The 17,405-nt window shown below is 39.3% G+C and overlaps 1 protein-coding gene, 1 non-coding gene and 1 pseudogene across 9 annotated transcripts in view; 2 read left to right on the forward strand and 1 right to left on the reverse strand.

Annotated features, from left to right (window-relative positions):
- Positions 1-243: 243 nt before the first annotated feature.
- On the reverse strand, positions 244-513 carry LOC124090613 (cytochrome b-c1 complex subunit 7-like; annotated as a pseudogene).
- Positions 514-4,311: 3,798 nt separating this feature from the next.
- Positions 4,312-17,405, forward strand: part of N4bp2 (NEDD4 binding protein 2) — a 74,971-nt gene continuing 61,877 nt past the window's right edge. For 6 of the 8 annotated variants that reach the window (XM_046452064.2, XM_046452136.2, XM_046452341.2 and 3 more), the window contains exons 1-3: positions 5,058-5,185; positions 9,797-9,860; positions 12,415-12,514. The gene's annotated coding sequence lies outside the window, so the exon portion shown is untranslated. Of the gene's footprint in view, positions 4,447-5,057; positions 5,186-5,452; positions 5,862-9,796; positions 9,861-12,414; positions 12,515-17,405 lie in introns of those variants that run through there. The other 2 variants (XM_046452224.2, XM_046452291.2) reach the window with 2 other exon arrangements.
- LOC124110130 (small nucleolar RNA SNORA73 family) lies at positions 12,918-13,103 on the forward strand. The gene has a single exon (XR_006857190.1). It is a non-coding gene; the product is annotated as a small nucleolar RNA SNORA73 family (small nucleolar RNA).

The raw sequence follows: 17,405 nt of genomic DNA on the forward strand, positions 1-17,405 counted from the left end.
TTCTTTTGAGATAGAGCCTGTAAATTGCCGAGGCTGGTCTTGAACTTGCAATCTTCCTGCTTTAGCCTCTCAAGTCCCTAAAATTTCTGGTGTGTGAAACTGCACCCAGCCCTCTCTTAATTTTTTTTTATTATGATAGACATTTATTTAAAGTAATATATATGCAGATGAAATAATTTTTAGATTGTATGTTTCAGATTTAACCGACTTCATAAAAATATTATGAGGACAGCTATATCCACAGATTTCAACTACATGATTACTTCATTTCCCATTCTTCTCTTTCTTTTCTTTCCCAAATAACCTCTTTGAGATATGGTTCAAGATATAATTTATCCTCCTCATATTTTGTCCACTGCTCTTCAGGCAAGATCTGTTGCCTCATGATCAGGTCCAGTGCTCTCTTAATGCAAAACATCCTGTCATCATAAAGGTTCTCAGGAAGCCTTCTATGGCTTCTTTTACATCTTCATCCTCATATATCGTATCATCTCGCATTAAGCCTAGTTTATTGAATCCTGCAGCATTGTAATACCATTTTGGAATACCAGGCCTGATGCTGCAACAGCAGCCATTCTTGACTGCCTTCTGGGTATGTCCTAGAGGATGCGCCGGGCCAGTGCCCTCTCTTCAAGTTTTATAAACACACTTATCTCATAAAAGCAGTGAGAATTTATTCAAAGGAAAGGCAATGAGAAGGCTTCCAGTTTAAAAGAAATGTATAACTTATTTATCTTTTACTTATATATTTTTTCACAATTTTTGAGAAAAGCTAATGTAAATAGTTAAGTCTCTCAGAAGAGAAATAGTCAGATTTGGTTTTTCGTTAAGTTTTAACTCCGACTGGAGTATCTTCATTCTCCTCACTCTGAAAAGTTACCTCTTCTTGGATGTTCTTAGTACCTTATTCCTTCCCTCAGGAGATTTAATTATTTCCTTATTATTATTTTTTAACTGACTTTGTCTGTCTTTTATAGATAAGTAATTAAGTGGAGAAAATTACTTTTTGCTCGTGACTAAGTACACTAGTATATGCAATAATAACTACCATAAGTCTTTACTTTTACAGGTATTATTTTAATTCATCAGAAAGTAGATATTATGCCATTTGAGAGATAAGAAAACAGAGTCTTAAACTTAAGTAATTTCCCCAAAGCCATAGAGCTTGCAGCACCTGTTGAGTGTGGTAAAGCAATTTTTGTTGTTGTTGTAGTATTGGGGCTTGCATATGCTAGGCAAGCATTCTACCATTCTACCACTAAATTACATCTCCAGCTCTTTAAAAAAATTTTAAAATTTATTCTAATTAGGTATATATGACAGTAGAATGCATTTTGATTCATTGTACACAATTGCAGCACAACTTTTCATTTCTCTGGTTATATACAATGTAGCATTGCGCAATATATATGTGCAGTCAATACATGTACCTAGGGTAATGATGTCCACCTCATTCCATCATCTTTCCTGCCCTCATTCCCCCTCCCTTCCCTTCCCTCCCCTTCCCTCCTATTTGCCTAATCAGTTCCTCCATTTTCCCCATTGCCTACCCCTCATTTTTTTTTTTTTTTTTTTTGAGACAGGGATTGCCAAGGTTGGCTTTGAATTTGCAATCCTCCTGCGTTGGCCCCCAGAGAAGGTGGGATTGACAGGTGTGACACCTCCCTTCCCTTCAGCTTTCATTCTTTCTTTTTTTTTTTTTAAATTATTTATTTATTTTTTAGTTTTTGTCGGACACAACATCTTTGTTTATTTGTGGTGCTGAGGATCGAACCCGGGCCGCACGCATGCCAGGCGAGCGCGCTACTGCTTGAGCCACTTCCCCAGCCTCAGCTTTCTTTTTTGTGTGTGGGATTGAACCCAGGGGCTCCAAGTGTTCTACCACTGAGCAATCTCCCAAGCGCTAAAGCAATCTTACGCAAATTCACTGAAACTCACTCACTTTGGATAACAGCAATATTACATACTATTCAGCTTCCATCAGATTTGAAATTTAAAAACATAAGCATTCCAACATATGTTGGTCCTATTTTCTTTCAGTGAAGTTCTTGCAACAAATTTATCCTAAATTTAATTGGGAATGGAAACAATTTATGAACTAACATGTAAAAGAGAAAAACTTCCTGAGACAGATTTTCTTTTGATTTGCCATATATTGTGTCAAAGAGTAAATGCTTATTCATTCTTTCACTCAGCAGACATCCATGGGGCGTTTATTTTGTATGATGAGTTTGGCAGCAAGGAATACAAGGCTGAATGGGAAACAGACCTATCTTAAAGGAATTAGTGATCTAGTGAGGGAGAGTGTAAACATGTAAATAATTATAATTAACTAGAATACTCCAAGTCAAAGCCATAAGAATATAAAGGTGGCAGAGATTACTTTCAGTTGGAAGGAAATCATGTTCGACCAAACGTGGCATTAGACAAATACAAAAGGTTTATTTATAATGCCTTACCAATTTTATCTACAAAAGTTGCAGACATTTTTCAAAACATAAACTTCATTATTTAAAGGCTAGTCTTTTTATCTAAAACATTAGAACCAGCTAGGTGTGGTGGCCCATACCTGTAATCAGTCCCAGTTAACTGGGGAGGCTGATGTGGGAGGATCCCTTAATTGGAGACCAATACCTGAGCAGCAAAGTGAGATTCTTCCAAAAAAAAAAAAAGGAAAGAGAGAGAAAAAAAAAAGCCTGAATTAAATAATGTTACAATGGATTATAGCATAACCAATATAATCAGCTGGACTTCTACAGAGAGCAGGTTGTGAGATGGAGTAGCACCCACATAAAGATACTCAATAGTTCAAAGATTTTAAAATTTCTTCTTACAAATTACAAGATACATGATCTTGAATGTGAATGAGCATAAAACAATCCATTTATTCCTTGTCAACCTAAAGCTGCCTCTCCCTTTGAAAGATGTGTTGTACTTTTCCTATTGGCTTAGAATTTGAACCAATAAGGGAGGAGGAAATCTTTATAAACGTCCACAAAGGAAGGCTGGCCTTGTGAATGTTGAGTAAAGATTGCTTTGTTCTTCATTTGAGTCTGACTTTCAGAATTTTATGGTATTGACGTTTTTCTTTTTACTGGCAGAGTAAGGAAAAAAAATTATTCAGCTCGGATGTTGTCTTTGTGCCTTGAAATATTCTTTCCAATGTTAAAAACACTTCATTTCTTATTGTTCAGATTTAAAATGTGATAAATCCTTAATAGATGTTCAAAGGAAAACAAAGAATTTAAATGCAAGTTTTATTATCATGTTGAACGTATTTCATATGAACGAAATTAACATTAATTTGCTAGACTTGCTTGAAGTTTATAATTACTAGGGTTCTTTCATTTCAAAAGTGGCATATATTATAGTTATTAGCCTCTATTAAGGGCTGTTGAGAGGCAAAGCTAATATTAGGTTCTCAGCAATGGCTATTATATATTGAGATTCTGGGTTATTACAATTTTTTGTTTTTGACATTTAGTAAAAGCATTAAGAAAGGTGTTTGCATAGTAATTTCTTAACACTGGAACTCAAGAGATCTCTAAAAAAAAGAAAAGAGGAAAAAAAAATTCCCTTCTTCCCCCTCCCCCCTCGTGTGGGTGATTTTATCAGAAAATTTACCATCCTGAGTTCCCTGTTTACAGGTTTCTAGAAAAATCAATAGAATAGTGTTGGGGCACCAATTAGATCTAAATGAAGAAAAAAATTCACTTGCACTTTCCCCAACTTTACACTCAGTTTATAGCAAGTGTCCTAACAATATTGAAAGACCATGTCTTTTGGAAGAAAAGGAATACTTGGTCAAGAGTTTATTTCATTTCTCTATTCTGCGAAATGGGATACAAAGTAACTGCAAAGAGATGGGACCGAGGAAGGAAAAAAACAAAACACCAAGCAAAACCACAACCATCAGTATCACTAGTCAGAAAGCTAAGATGGGAATTTTTCATAACCTGTAATACTTCATATCAGAACACAGAACAAATAAACCGGGGAAGACAGAGTTCACGGGGACACATGGAGCAGGCTTGGAGGACAGGCTAATAATATAGAAATCGCAAAAGGGAAGAGAATACTCTTGCTTTTTCTTGTCATCCGAAGGAAAAAACGAAAACAAAAACAAAAAAACCTCAAGCTCTGCAGGGGGCAAAGGCCGGTGCCCACAGTTCCACATGCAAATGTGCCTGCACGTTTGTTTCCGCCAGCGAGTTCAGACCCACGTTGGCAGCGCGGGTAGGGAGCAGGCAGCCTCCGTCCGGCCGCCGTCTCCTTTGTCTCCGCGCTGGGCGCCGCGGCTGCGGCCCTTCTTTGCCCGGAGTGAGCAGCCCCTGCGAGCAGTGCGGGGCGGTCCGGCCCGCCCGCCGTCCCTCCCAACTTGCAGCCGGGACCCCACGCTGGCGGGCCCGCCCCAGCTGCTATTTCCTCCCTCAGCTCGGCCTGCTAGTACGACCTTGTGTTTGTTTTGATTTTCGGGCTTGGGAGAGAGAAACGAGGGCTGGAAACTGCCGTGGTTCAGCAACTGCTTATTTTGGCAGGAATTCCGACCCCGGGTCGCTACATTCAACCGCGCGAAACGGCTCCAGCCTTCCCCCAGAACCTGATAAATGGACAGAAGCTTGCTCCTTCCGGTGCCCCTGACTAGGAAGGGGAAAGCCACAGGCTGGAGCCAGCCCGCGGGGGCTGGGGGCCCCACGCCGTAGAACCGGCCAGGCCGGGGCTTGCTCTCCTGAGGGAGCGGGAGAGGTGGAGCGCCGGCGGGTTCGGGTCGCCCGGGCCGGCCCCACGGGGCGGGTCGACGCGCCCTGGCGGAGCCCCGGAACGAACCAGAGGTCGCGGCGGGGAGCCGGCGGGTGTGGGGGAGGCGGAGGGCGGCGATCCACCTGGGCGACGTGGCAGCCATTGCCTACTCTTAGAGACCCCTCCCCACGCGGCCGCCCACCCGCCCTCTCGCGGCTGGCTCCTGTGAGGCTGCTCTTCCCCGGTCGGACAGAGAGCGGCAGTGTCTCCCCGCTCCGCGCGCTCGTTGCGCGTCTCCCCCCGCGGCCGCAGCTGCTCGCCAGCCCTGCGCGGCGCCGGAGAGCGCAGTGGCGGCGGCGGGAAAGGGCTGCGGACCCGCGGTGCCGCGTCGCACACTCGACGACGCGGCTCCGGCTTCGGTGCCCTCCGCCCGCTCCAGGAGCAGGTAAAGGCTTTGGGCGGGAGGTAGGCGGCGGGGCCCGGGAAGGGGCCGGGGAGGGAAAGGATCCCGGGGCGCCGAGCTGAAGCGGAGGGCCTGAGGCAGCGGCGGGTGGCGCTACGACTAAAAGCAAAGCTCCGAACAAGGGGGCCGACGCGGGCTGTCCGGCCCGCGGGCCGGGCCGCGGGACAGAAGGGAAGTGAGGCGTCGGCGAGAGGCGGGCCCTGGCACGCAGCCCGAGGCTGGGCGAAGGCGGGCGCCGCGGCTGCTTCCCGGCCTCCCACTGCCTGGCGGGCCTCCAGGCCCCAGACACGCCCCTCTTGCCCCCTTGGTCACCCCCTCCGATTCCGCCGGGGCTTGACCTTGCACTCCTCCGCGCGCCTTCGGTGTTTCCCAGGCGGAGCCTTCTGGGAACTTGAGGCCACCTTCCCGAGCACGTAGTCCTAGCAGAGCTGTTTATTTACTCACTTTTCCAAATCCAAACACACAGCCACTCACTCCACACCTAAGGGTTTTGGATTCTGCAGGGAGACGTTCCCCTTCCCTAGTATTTGTGCGTCGTAGACCCGCGTCCACTCCCCACCCCCACCGCAACTTTGGGACCATTCTCGAGCTCTTCTCTGTTCGGGACCTGTTCGGGACCCTCTCCCAGCTCTCGGTTTGGAAATCCGACTTCGATAGAGTGAGTCATCTCACCGGGGACACTGTTTATCCTCATTCGTTTTTGGTTACAAGAGTTTTTCCCTTAAGAGAGCTAGAGGAATGAAAAATTGTAGATGTCAGATCATGGTCAGTATTGGCTTTGAAGAATCTTCCCTTCGGCAACCCTCTTAGAACTAGTATCAGATCTTTGTAGCACCGACAGGTTTGTACACATTCTCGCCATGCAGTGGTTGTAATGTCTCCATAGCACAGTTCTGACTTGAAGGCAGGATTGGCTGGCTTTTCTACTCGACATCTTTAAGCCAATCAAGAAGCGCTGCTTGCCTGGAGACTGGTTAACTCAGAAAAGGTGGGGATTGGTTGAGCTCAGAGGAGAAAATCTAGAAGATGAACCTGGCCTCTTAGAAAACAATGACTGGTTTCCACTTGCCTTTTCTTCCTCTTAAAAAACAAAAACGGTTATCTTTTGTTGCCAATATCAACCTTTTCATCCCGTTTTTATTGTTTCCTGTGTTTTCTCTAAAACCATCTCTCTTTTGTACCTCACCCCTTTAACCTCAGTTTTCCCCAGAAGAATTCTTGACACGCTTCAAGAAATGTAAACGTGTATTTTGTGTTTTGGCAAGCGTGGTTCATTTTTTTTTTTTTTTTTTGCATCTTTCCTTTTTATAGGTCAGAATGAAATCAATTTTTGGTTCCTATGCCAGAGCCTTTTAAAGTGCTATATGAGGATAGGGGCTATGCTGGAGGTGGTGGGAGAATAGGAAAGAAATGGCTGCTCTTCTGCAGGGAGGCTACAATTAAAGAAAAAATGATTAGCCTGTAGAACAACAACAACAATAATCATAACAACAACAAAACCCCAACTCTACAAATCATCATACAGTACTTGCGAGTATCAGTTAGTGCACCTGTTGATTGTAGTTGCTTTGAAGGGGAGAGAATGGGAGTACTGAACTGTATTGAAAAAAAATGACTTGGGCTGGGATTGTGGCTCAGCGGTAGAGCACTTGCCTAGCATGGGCAGGACCCGGGTTTGATCCTCAGCACCACATACAAAATAAAGGCACTGCATTGTGTCCATCTACACCTAAAAAATAAATATTAAAAAAAAAAGAAAAAAATGACTTGAGTTATGGTAAAGGCATGTTTTTCTTCATTAAAGTAGGCACGGTGTCTTATAGAAGTTAAATAAGTATAAGTGCAGGTACATTTCTTTTAAAAAATGCTAATTATTTTCCTTATAACACTTCTCTTTCAAGCCCAGCTTGGCCTGTAGGTAGATGCAATGCTTGAGACCCTGGGTAAACACCAGGTCGGGCCACACAGGGGGACCCTGTCTCAAAAACAAACAAACAAACAAAAAAACCTTCCCTTTTTTATGATTATTCATGATTATGCATATCTTTTGATATGCAGTTTATTAGTCAATGTGAATTTTAGAAAATAACTACCTAGCTTTGCCTTCCCTTGACACTTCCCCCACCCCAGGAACTGGGTGCTTTACCACTGAGCTACATTCCTTAACCTTTTTGTTTTTTATTTTGAAACTGGGTCTTGTTAGATTGGTTACTCTGGCCTCCAACATGAAATCCTCCTGCCTCAGCTTCCTGAGTTGGTGAGATTATGTGTCCCTGTGCCACTGCACCAGGCCTTCAGCTTTTTATATACAAAATAACATTAAGATTTGGGAAGAAACTTGAGTTTGCTTTATGAAACAGTAAATATCTATAATATGCCTTTAAAAGTAATTTACATTTGGAATTAAGAGATTGAAGCCCCGTACTCTACCCTTCCCCCACATTCTGGGGATTGAACCCAAGAGGCACTTCACCATTGAGCTACACCCCCAGCCTTTTTTTTTTTAAACTTTTTTATAGTTGTAGATGGACAGTATGCCTTTATTTATTTATTTTTTATGTGGTGCTGAGGATAGAACCCACTGCCTCACACATACTAGGCAAATGCTCTTCCACTGAGCTATAGCCCCAGCCCAACCCCCAGCCATTTTTATTTTGAGACAGAGTCTGGCTAAGTATCCATTCTCCTGCCTCAGCCTCCCAAGTGGCTGGAGTTTATAGAGGTGTGGGCTACTTGGCCCATCTTAAATTAACTAGATTTTTATGACTACTAATCAATGGAATTACTGGATCAAAGAACCCACATTGTTAACACTTGGCTGAGAACAGGTCCTGGGTGTACCAGTTTCACTAAACCTCACTACACTAATGGTGGATCCTATTTTTCTAAATGTATATAACGTTTTTCTAAATGTTTATAACCTTTGATCATCTATTGGATCAAGCTCTTTTTTATTAAAACTGAGCAAGTCCCCAAAATACGGTTTTTAGTGTCTTTTTTTCTTGAAAATATTTTTCTTTAATTTTGCTATTACTTTGTAGTTAGTTTTTCCTTCCCAGGGCCTTGCGCATTCTAGACAAATGTTCCACCACTTAGTTATGTATGTTCTTCGCTCTTCTAATGTTTATTCTCTTTCTTCTTTCACATTCCAATTGATCATTGAACCCCATTGTATCTTTTTCTTTTATAATAGTCACTTGAATTTGTTCCTTTTCTTAATCTCTACTGCTACCATTCTATTTCATGGTTGGTATCTTTCACCTGGGTTGCTGCAGTGGCCTCTTGACTGGTCCTCCCTGCTTCTCGTCTTGTCTTGCAATCAATTTTTTTCTCCTTCACTGTAGCTAGAGTCATCTCTTTTAACACACTCTACTTAAAACCTTTTTTTTTTTTTTTTTTGTGGATTTTCATTGCTTTCAATGAAAGCAATGATAAAGTCTGAACTTGATTTGGCTTTCAGAACCCTCATGATTTGGCTTTTAGTTACAATCTTCATTTTCTTGTCACGTTCTCCCTTTGCCCTCAGTATGCTAGTCCTATTCAGTTACTTGCATTTCTCCCTTAAGATACTGAGTTCATTAAATATATAGGCCTTAGTACAGAAGCTTGTCTGCCTGAATACCTACCTAGATCTCTCCTTACCTCCTCTTTTGCTTTGTTAACTCATACTTGTCTTTCAGGTTGTAGTTCTGGGCAATACCTCCATGAAAAAGTCTTCTTTGATATATATCTGGATTATTACATGAGCCTCCAGTTTATTTCCCTAGGACTCTGTTCTCCTATCACATTGTGATTGATTATTTTTACTGGTTAGGTTATAACAAAGGAGGGAGGTAAATCGAGATAGGATTTCACTAAGTTGCTTAGGCTGGCCTTGAACTTGCAATCCTCATGCCTCAGCCACCCATATCTGTGGTATTACAGATGTGTGTCACTGTCCCTGGCTTCCATTCTAATTTTTTTTTTTCTTTTGGTACGGGGAATTGAATCCATGGGCATTTAACTGTCCGGTCCCAACCCCCCTCTTTTAAGTTTTGAGACAAAGTCTTGCTAAGTTGCTTAGGGCCTCACAAAATTGCCCTGGCTTTGAACTTGCAATCCTTCTACCTCTTCCTCTGTGTTGTTGGGATTATAGGCGTGCACTAACATGCCTGGCTTTCCATTGCAATTCTTTTTTTTGTTGTTGTTGTTACTGGGGACTGAACTCAGGGGCACGTGACCACCGAGCCACATCCCCAGCCCTGTTTGGTATTTTATTTAGAGATAGGGTCTCACTGAGTTGCTTAGCACCTTGCTTTTGCTGAGATTGCTTTGAACTCATGATCCTCCTGCCTCAGCCTCCCAAGCCTCTGGGATTATAGGTGTGCACCACCAAGCCCAGCTCCATTGTAATTCTTTTTTTTGTGTGTGTAAGTTTTTAAAAAATTTTTAAAGATATTGATGGACCTTTATTTTTTATTCATTTATTTATATATGGTGCTGAGACTCAAACCCAGTGACTTACATGTGCTAGTCAAGTGCTCTACCACTGAGCTACAGCCCCAGCCCTCTAATTCATAATTACTCTTCTGATTATGAATTTTATCTTTGTAGGTACTTAATTTGTAGGAAGAAGATGCTCTGTTTTATGGACCTGAGTATTCCTGAGACTGAAATGGTAAATACAATATTTTAGAGAACTAAATTGGCATTTTGGTTTGTGCTAGCATACTTTAAATGTTTGTTGAGCTCATTTGTTAAATAAGACACGTATCTGTAAGATGCTTAGGCTAGTAGTCTAAACAAATAAATATAAAGGTGCTAAGGTAAAGGTATGCATAGAATACAGTAGGAGCTTAAAGTGCTTAGTCAGATTTTGGGAGAGTAGAAAACTTTCCTGAAGTAAAGTTAATTGAGACAGGAGTACAACTTTGGTTGCATGAGGAATAGGGACTTCTGGACAGAGCATTTGTGAGGCAGAGATATCATATTGGCCTACTTGATGAGGGAAGCAAATAATTAGGTGTAGGTGAAATAGAGAGTACCTGGGGAAATGGGGAAAAGCTCCCTAGGTAGGGGGCGAGTTGAATAGGGAGAATGGATGGATATGATATTTGCATTCTTATTGAGGAATACAAAGTAACAGATGGAGTAAATTTTGCATATCATTTCCAGAGCTATCAAGATCTAGTAAAGTTATTTGTTAGGGGATCCAAAGTTGGTAATTAATTGTGTAGTTGCAATGAAATAAAATTTATTTTTCATTTTTCAGGATTTCTGCTGTGATTTTCTTTTCTGTTTCTAACTCTACTTCTCTGAAGTGAACATTCTCTTTCCCTGCTAACCCACCACCTCTTTTTCTTTGTAGTTAACTCTTTACATTTACTTTTTTGTGTGCGTGCCTGTGGTACTGGGGATTAAACCAAGGCGCACTCTACCAGTGAGCTGGTGAGCTACACCCCAGCCTTTTTTATTTTCTGTTTTGAGACAAGGGTCTCACTAAATTGCTTAGGGCCTCAGTAAGCTGCTGAGGCTGGCTTTCAATTTGCAATGAGCTCCTGCCTAGGCTCCTGAGTTGCTGGGATTACAGGTGTGTGCCACCCCATCTGGCTTATTTTAACCATTTAAAAATGTGCAGTACAGTCTTGCTAACTATATGCACATTTTCACCTTATAAACTGAAACTCTGCATTCATTGAACAGCTTCTCTTTTCTCCCTCCCCCTGACCCTTGGCCATCATATTCTATTTTCTGTTATCATTCTAGTAAAATTATCAATAATTCCTTCATATATACTAATCCTACCATATTCATGTTTCTCCAATTGTTCCAAAAATTGCTGCTTTTTTGTTTTGTTTTTTTAAATACCAGATTTTGATCAACTGCTACCAGTTGCATTTGGTTGTTCGAATTGTCCTTCTTACTCTCCCACCCACTCCTACACCTTCCTTTCTTCCTCTGTGTTACTGACCTGATAACTCTGTTGAGACCATATTACATTTGTGTTGCTGGATTGTTTCCTCATAATGCAATGTGACTGCTTTCTCTGTTCCCTGTAATTCTTGTAAACTGGGAGTTAGATATAAAGGTTTTCACTTATTTGTGAAACTACAAACAAGTAGATTTAGGTAAAATGTATTGGAGAAGAGTATTTCATTTAGTAATACTCTGTACTTAATAGTCTTTCTTATTAAGAGGCATGTAATATCTTGTTGTACTATTACAATGTTATCTGGTCATCAAGGTCAGGTAGTGACATTGATTTTTCATTGTCAAGTTATATTTCTCTCTTTGCATTGAGCAGGTAATCTGTTGTATGCTAATTTGGCACCAGATTAATTAATTCTTTCTTTTTGTCTTTTTTTTTTTTTTGGCCGTGCTGGTGATTGAGCTCAGGGCTTCACACATACAGGCAAATGCTTTACAACTGAGCTGCATCCCCTGCTCATCAGGTTAATTTCTATTAGCTTTTCACCTAATAATGATTTAACATTCATTGATGATTTTTTTTTTTGGAGGTTCTGTTTTCACTTATTTGTGAAACTACAAACAAGTGATTAAAAAAAAAAAACCAAAAACCCTGGCATACAGATTTTGTTTTTTGTCTTGTTCTCATTGTTTTCTTTCTTTTTTTTTTTTTTGTTCTCATTGTTTTCATTCTCCTCTTTAACAGATGAAAAGATAACAGGTTAGACCAGTCATAGAACTAGGGGACAGTCCAGCCCTGGGTAACTGAAGTGAGTAGGAGGAGGAGCCAGAGGAGAGGCCTAGGAGCTTGGCTGATGGCCAGACACACTAACAGTTCTAACATAATACAATAAAACAGGGACTTCTTTATTCTCTTTTTATTGATGATTCTTGATCAGTGATTATGTGATCATCAGAATGATGGGTTACAAAATGGTGATTTGTTTTGGATTTTGTTGTTCTTTTAACGTTGCATTAGGCTAGCCTCTATAAAGGTTTCCCTCATCAACTAGGTCTACTTTATTACTTTGAAATATCATTCTTCATAAAAAGGCAGAAAAAATGCCTAATTCTTTCTTTTTATATAACCATTTTCGGAGTCTAATAGACCCTTCCATTGGTGGTGAATGAAGTCTTTCTTTTTATGGCTTTCTCTTTGGAATGTCATGTATATTTACATTATAAACATTCTATTGGATTTGATTTCATTTAAGGTTATAATTTGATATGAGTTTGCTTTTAATGTATGATATTTTATTTTATAGTAAGAAGACTTTATGTTGGATAACAGGAAGAGGTGTAGAGTTTGCAGGTATCAACTGTGGTCTTACTAAGCATGTCAATAGCATCAATGCCAGATAGACGGTAAGTATTATTAAAATTGTAGGGTATTTTACATGTAGATTTTCAAGCTTTCATTTATATAGTTGAATGATTAAAAGAACAATGTCTCATGAGAAGGAAAATAATCATGGATTTATTTTACTAGAATTCCTAAAGGAGCTAGTGGTTGTATAAAACATCTTAGAGAATCTAAATGTGGTCCCAGTTTTTCTATTCATTGAGTGTTTTAGTTTCTCTATCTCTAAAATGCCACTCTTGCTTATTGATATTTTATATATTGTTAGCCATCCATAATTATTTGTGGCTTATTTTATACATGGAACTATGCTAAGTGCTAGTTTGGAGTATATGTTATGATCTGTGTTCTCAAGGAATATAGCTAATTGGGGAGACAAACATATATGGATGAAATTGTAAGTTGATTCCAGTGTAGACATCCTGGGAGGTCACTCTCTCCAAGCCCTGTCTAAGTGGTGTAGGGGAGCATGGGGCTCTGCCACAGGATGTATAGTCTCTTTCCACAATGTCGGAGGTGAAGCTGGGCTTGCATCTTCCTATACCATCTCAGAATCCTTTGCGACTGAGGAGACAAACCATGTAGAAAACATGTTAGTGAAAAAAAAATGTCAGTAAAACTAATAATGGAAGGCTCTAAAATCATTAAGCAAGACTAGTGTTACAATAATTGGTAAAAAATTATAGAAAATATTGAAGGGTTATAGAGAAATCCATCTTCTTGCCTTTCTTCAAACGAAAACCAAATTATTCAGCAACTGGTTTTTACCTTTAGCAACATGTCTCAGAGCTCTGTCTGGTTTCTACACACCTCTGTTTTTTTTTACCTGCTGCATAATTTTTAAAAGGATGTTTTTGCTATAATTTTACCATACTCATTTCCATCAGTGTTTAGGATGTTTTCAATTATCAGTTATAAGAAATAGTTCTTATGACATATAAATATCTTTTAAGGTGATTGTTTACGTTTTTTTTTTGTAAATATTGTCTTTGTAGTGATATGCCTTTTGTACCTTCATGAGATTTTGGTATCTGCTTTACCCTTATCATACAGTACACTTGAAATCATCTTTTAGGTAACCTAACCCTTAGTAAAGATGGATTGTGCTGTTTTTTGGTAGCCTTTGTTTTTGAGGGAGATTTCTGATCTGTCTGGAATCATGGTGTGTTTGGATCCTATATATACTTTATAGGGGAATTTTTTTTTGATGGTATTCTTGTATTTTGATGATTTTTAAAGAGCTAATTTATTATTCATATATTTGGTTGTTAGTATCAATTTTCTTAAGCCTGTTCTTCCTAAATGGCTGATAATGAGTATTAAATAGAAGTTTGTTTTTTTTTGGTATATGTGTGTGTGGTTCTGGGGATTGAACCCAAGGCCACGTGCGTCCTTGGCAAATGTTCTGTGTCTCCAGCCACCAGAACATCTTTCTTGTTATAGAAAAATATTATTTTTTACATATTATTTCACAATGACAATGGTAAGCTTATTTAAAGTTACTGGTCCTGACAATATATACATGTAACAACAGATTTATTCATAAAAGTATATGGGAAATTTTTTGTGTTGATGATGAGATTTTTAGTTGGAGGTTTTTTTTTTTAAGTGGTATTATTCGTACGTCTACTTTAATGGCAGTATTGACCATTGCCATACCACTATAGAGTTTATGTTCACTCTAGTGTAGTTGGGCACCTTTTTTTTTTTTTTTTTCTTTTTGGTGATAGGGATTTAATCCAAGGGCACTTGACCACAGCCCTTTTTCTTTCTTTTTATTTTGAGATAGGGTCTTGCTAAATTGCTGAGACTGGCCTCAAATTTATGATCCTCTTGTCTTAGCCTCCAAACGTGTTAGGATTGTAGGCTTGCACCACTACACTCAACCCTAGTCATTTTTATATTTGAGACAGGGTCTTGCTTAGGTGCTCAGGTGCCCAGGCTGGCTTCAAACTCACAGTCTTCCTGCCTTAGCCTCTCAAACAGCTGAGATTACAGATGTACAACACTGCACCCAGCATATTTGGACAAACTTTGCAAGAACTTGTCTCAAAATTTTAAAAGGACTGGAAGTGTAGCTTGGTGATAGAGTACTTGTTTAACATATACAAGCCCCTGGGTTTAATCCCTTGTACTACAAACAAACAAAACTAGAATTGATAAGACCTCTGCTTACTGTGCTGGAATGCTATGATGATTATCAGGGAGTAAATATTTATCAGTTATTTTCTCTATCAGTTTAAAATTGAATATTAGAGGTATAAGGGTTTGGAAAATGTGTATATGTTGTATATGTGGAATTTATGTTCATAGTATTGTTATTAATAATTATCTACTTTTAGGTTCTTTATATGAGCCATTTTCTAATATGAGTATATTTCTAAAATATATCAAACCTTACTCATTCTTATTTTACATATCCTTTTAGGATACTCAATTAAGGTCAGGTTTATATGTGAAGAAACTGTATATGCTTTTTTAAACTTTTGTCTTAATATTAGACTCTCCTGGAAAAATGATGATATGTGAGATCAGATTGTATAAGAGTTAAACATGAACATCATTTATAGTGGAATAAGTGGGACTTAAATAAATTGGATATATAGAGCAAAAATGGTGTTTGGGAGGTAGTGCCAGCTTTGTATGTTTTATATATCATATTTTTTTCTCTATACAAAACATTAGTTGGATACTCAGATTACCTATGTATTTAGATTTTTTTTTTAATACCAACAGATAAAATGAAAGAAAAGAGTGTTAGGAGATATATAATTTGTACACTGGTGAAAGTAAGCATAAAGGAAAGTCCAAAACTCATCTTTAGTTTATGATAATGATTGTTTTTTCCGTGATATGAAAAACGTATATGTTATAGATTACTTGAAAAATCCGAAAGTAGTATTTAAAAAAAAAATCACCTATAATTTTTTTTGGGGGGTCCATTCTTGTGTAATTCAGTCCCATTTGGGTGTCTGTGAAGGTTGTATTCTAACATTTCCTTTAATAAAGTTTCCATTAAATATTGTCCAAAACATAGTCTTTTTTTGTTTCTGTTTTTTAGATGGGGTTTTGCTGTATTGCCCAGGCTGTCCTCAAGCTTCTAGACTCAGCAGTCCTCTTGCCTCAGCCTCCCAAGTAGCTAGGACTAAAGGGACCCAGCTCAAAATATAGTCTTTAATGGCTGCCTAAAATTCCATCTTGAATCTAAAGAGATACTGTATTTTATGGAATCTGACAAATCTGGTTTCAGATTAGCAGATTTAAAAAACAAGCAAATGATCTGAATAGACATTTCTTCAGGGAAGATATACAAGTGCCAATAAGCATCTGTAATTGTGGTAGAAAACATTAGTCATTAGGGAAATTCAAATAAAAACCAACTAGATAAAGCTAGATCCAATTAGAATGGCCATAATTAAACAGAAGGGTAATAACAGGTATAGGTAAGGATGTAGTGAAATTGGAATCCTTATACATTGCTAGCAGAAACTGAAATTTATGCAGTTCCTTTGGAAAAAAGTCTGGTAGTTCTGTAAAGGTTAAACATAGAACCAGGTTCGGTGGTATAGGCCTATAATCCCAGCAACTTGGGAGGCTGTGAGGCAGGAGGATCATAAGTTTGAGACCAGTCTCAGCCATTTAGGAAAACCCTATATCAAAATAAAATATAAGAGGACTGGGGTAGAAGTTTAGTGGTAAAGCACCCCTGGGTTCAATCCCCAACCAACTAATCAACCAAAGCTTTTGTTTATGGTGCCATATGATCTAGTAATTCCGCCTTTAGGTATGTTCCTAAAAATTTGAAAACATATGTCCACACAAAACTAATACATGAATATTCATAGCAACATTATTCATAATATTCAAATATCTATTAACTGATTAATAAGTAAAATGTGGTATACAGTAGAATATTATTTAGCACTAAAAGGAATGAAGGATACAGGCTGGTTGCAACTTGGGTAAACTGAAAACATTGGACTAAGTGAAAGAAGCCACTCATAAAAGATCACATTGTATGATTCCATTTATATAAATGCCCAGAACGGTAGACAAGTCTACAGAGATTGAAAGTAAATTTGTGATTGCCAGGGTTTAGGGTATGGAGTTTCTTTTAGAAGTAATGGGAATGTTCCGGAATTATGTTGTGGAGATAGTTGTACAACTCCATAAATATACTGAAAACAACTGAATTGTGTGTACCTCTGATTTGGTGAATTTTGGGCTAAGGGTAGTTCAGTGATAAAGTGCTTGCCTAATATGTGTGAGGCCTTGGGTTAATCCTCTGCAAAACAGACACACACACACACACAAACACGGAAAAAAAAAAAAGAGAGAAACCCCAAATGGTGAATTTTATAGTTTATATATTATATTTAATAAAACTGGTATCAAAAAGATAATTGGGAGCTAATACGCTTAAAAACAAAATCAGATGAGAGATGCTGTTGCTTTTGAACCAGGTAGGTAGGGTGGAGGTAATGAGAAATGGTTGGATTCTAATTGTATTTTGAAGTTAGAACTGGCAGGATTTGCTAAGTGATGATTAGATATAAGGTGTGAGGGGAAGAGGAGGCAAGAATGACTCTTGGCTTTTTGGCCTCAGCAACTGGAAACTTCCATTAGCTGAGATTTTCAAGACTAGTTAGGGCAGTTCTTTAGTGGAGGATCAGATCACTTTTTACACATGCCTAATTTGGGTTGTTTATTAGATACATAAAGTAGAAGTGTTCAGAGGGTAGTTTGATGTCTGGAGTTAGGAAAGAAGTATTATTGGAGATGTCAATTTGTTAGCAGGTTGATGTGTTTAAAACCATGAGTCTGGATCAGTGAGGGTCAATGAGAAAGAAGAGGCTCCCAGGCTCAGTTGGAGCCTCAGAGCAGTTTTCAAATTGA

The sequence above is a fragment of the Marmota monax genome, unplaced genomic scaffold, assembly GCF_021218885.2.
Source record: "Marmota monax isolate L192 unplaced genomic scaffold, Marmota_monax_Labrador192_F-V1.1 WCK01_AAM20220418_F8-fsc00025, whole genome shotgun sequence".
Taxonomy (NCBI): domain Eukaryota; kingdom Metazoa; phylum Chordata; class Mammalia; order Rodentia; family Sciuridae; genus Marmota; species Marmota monax.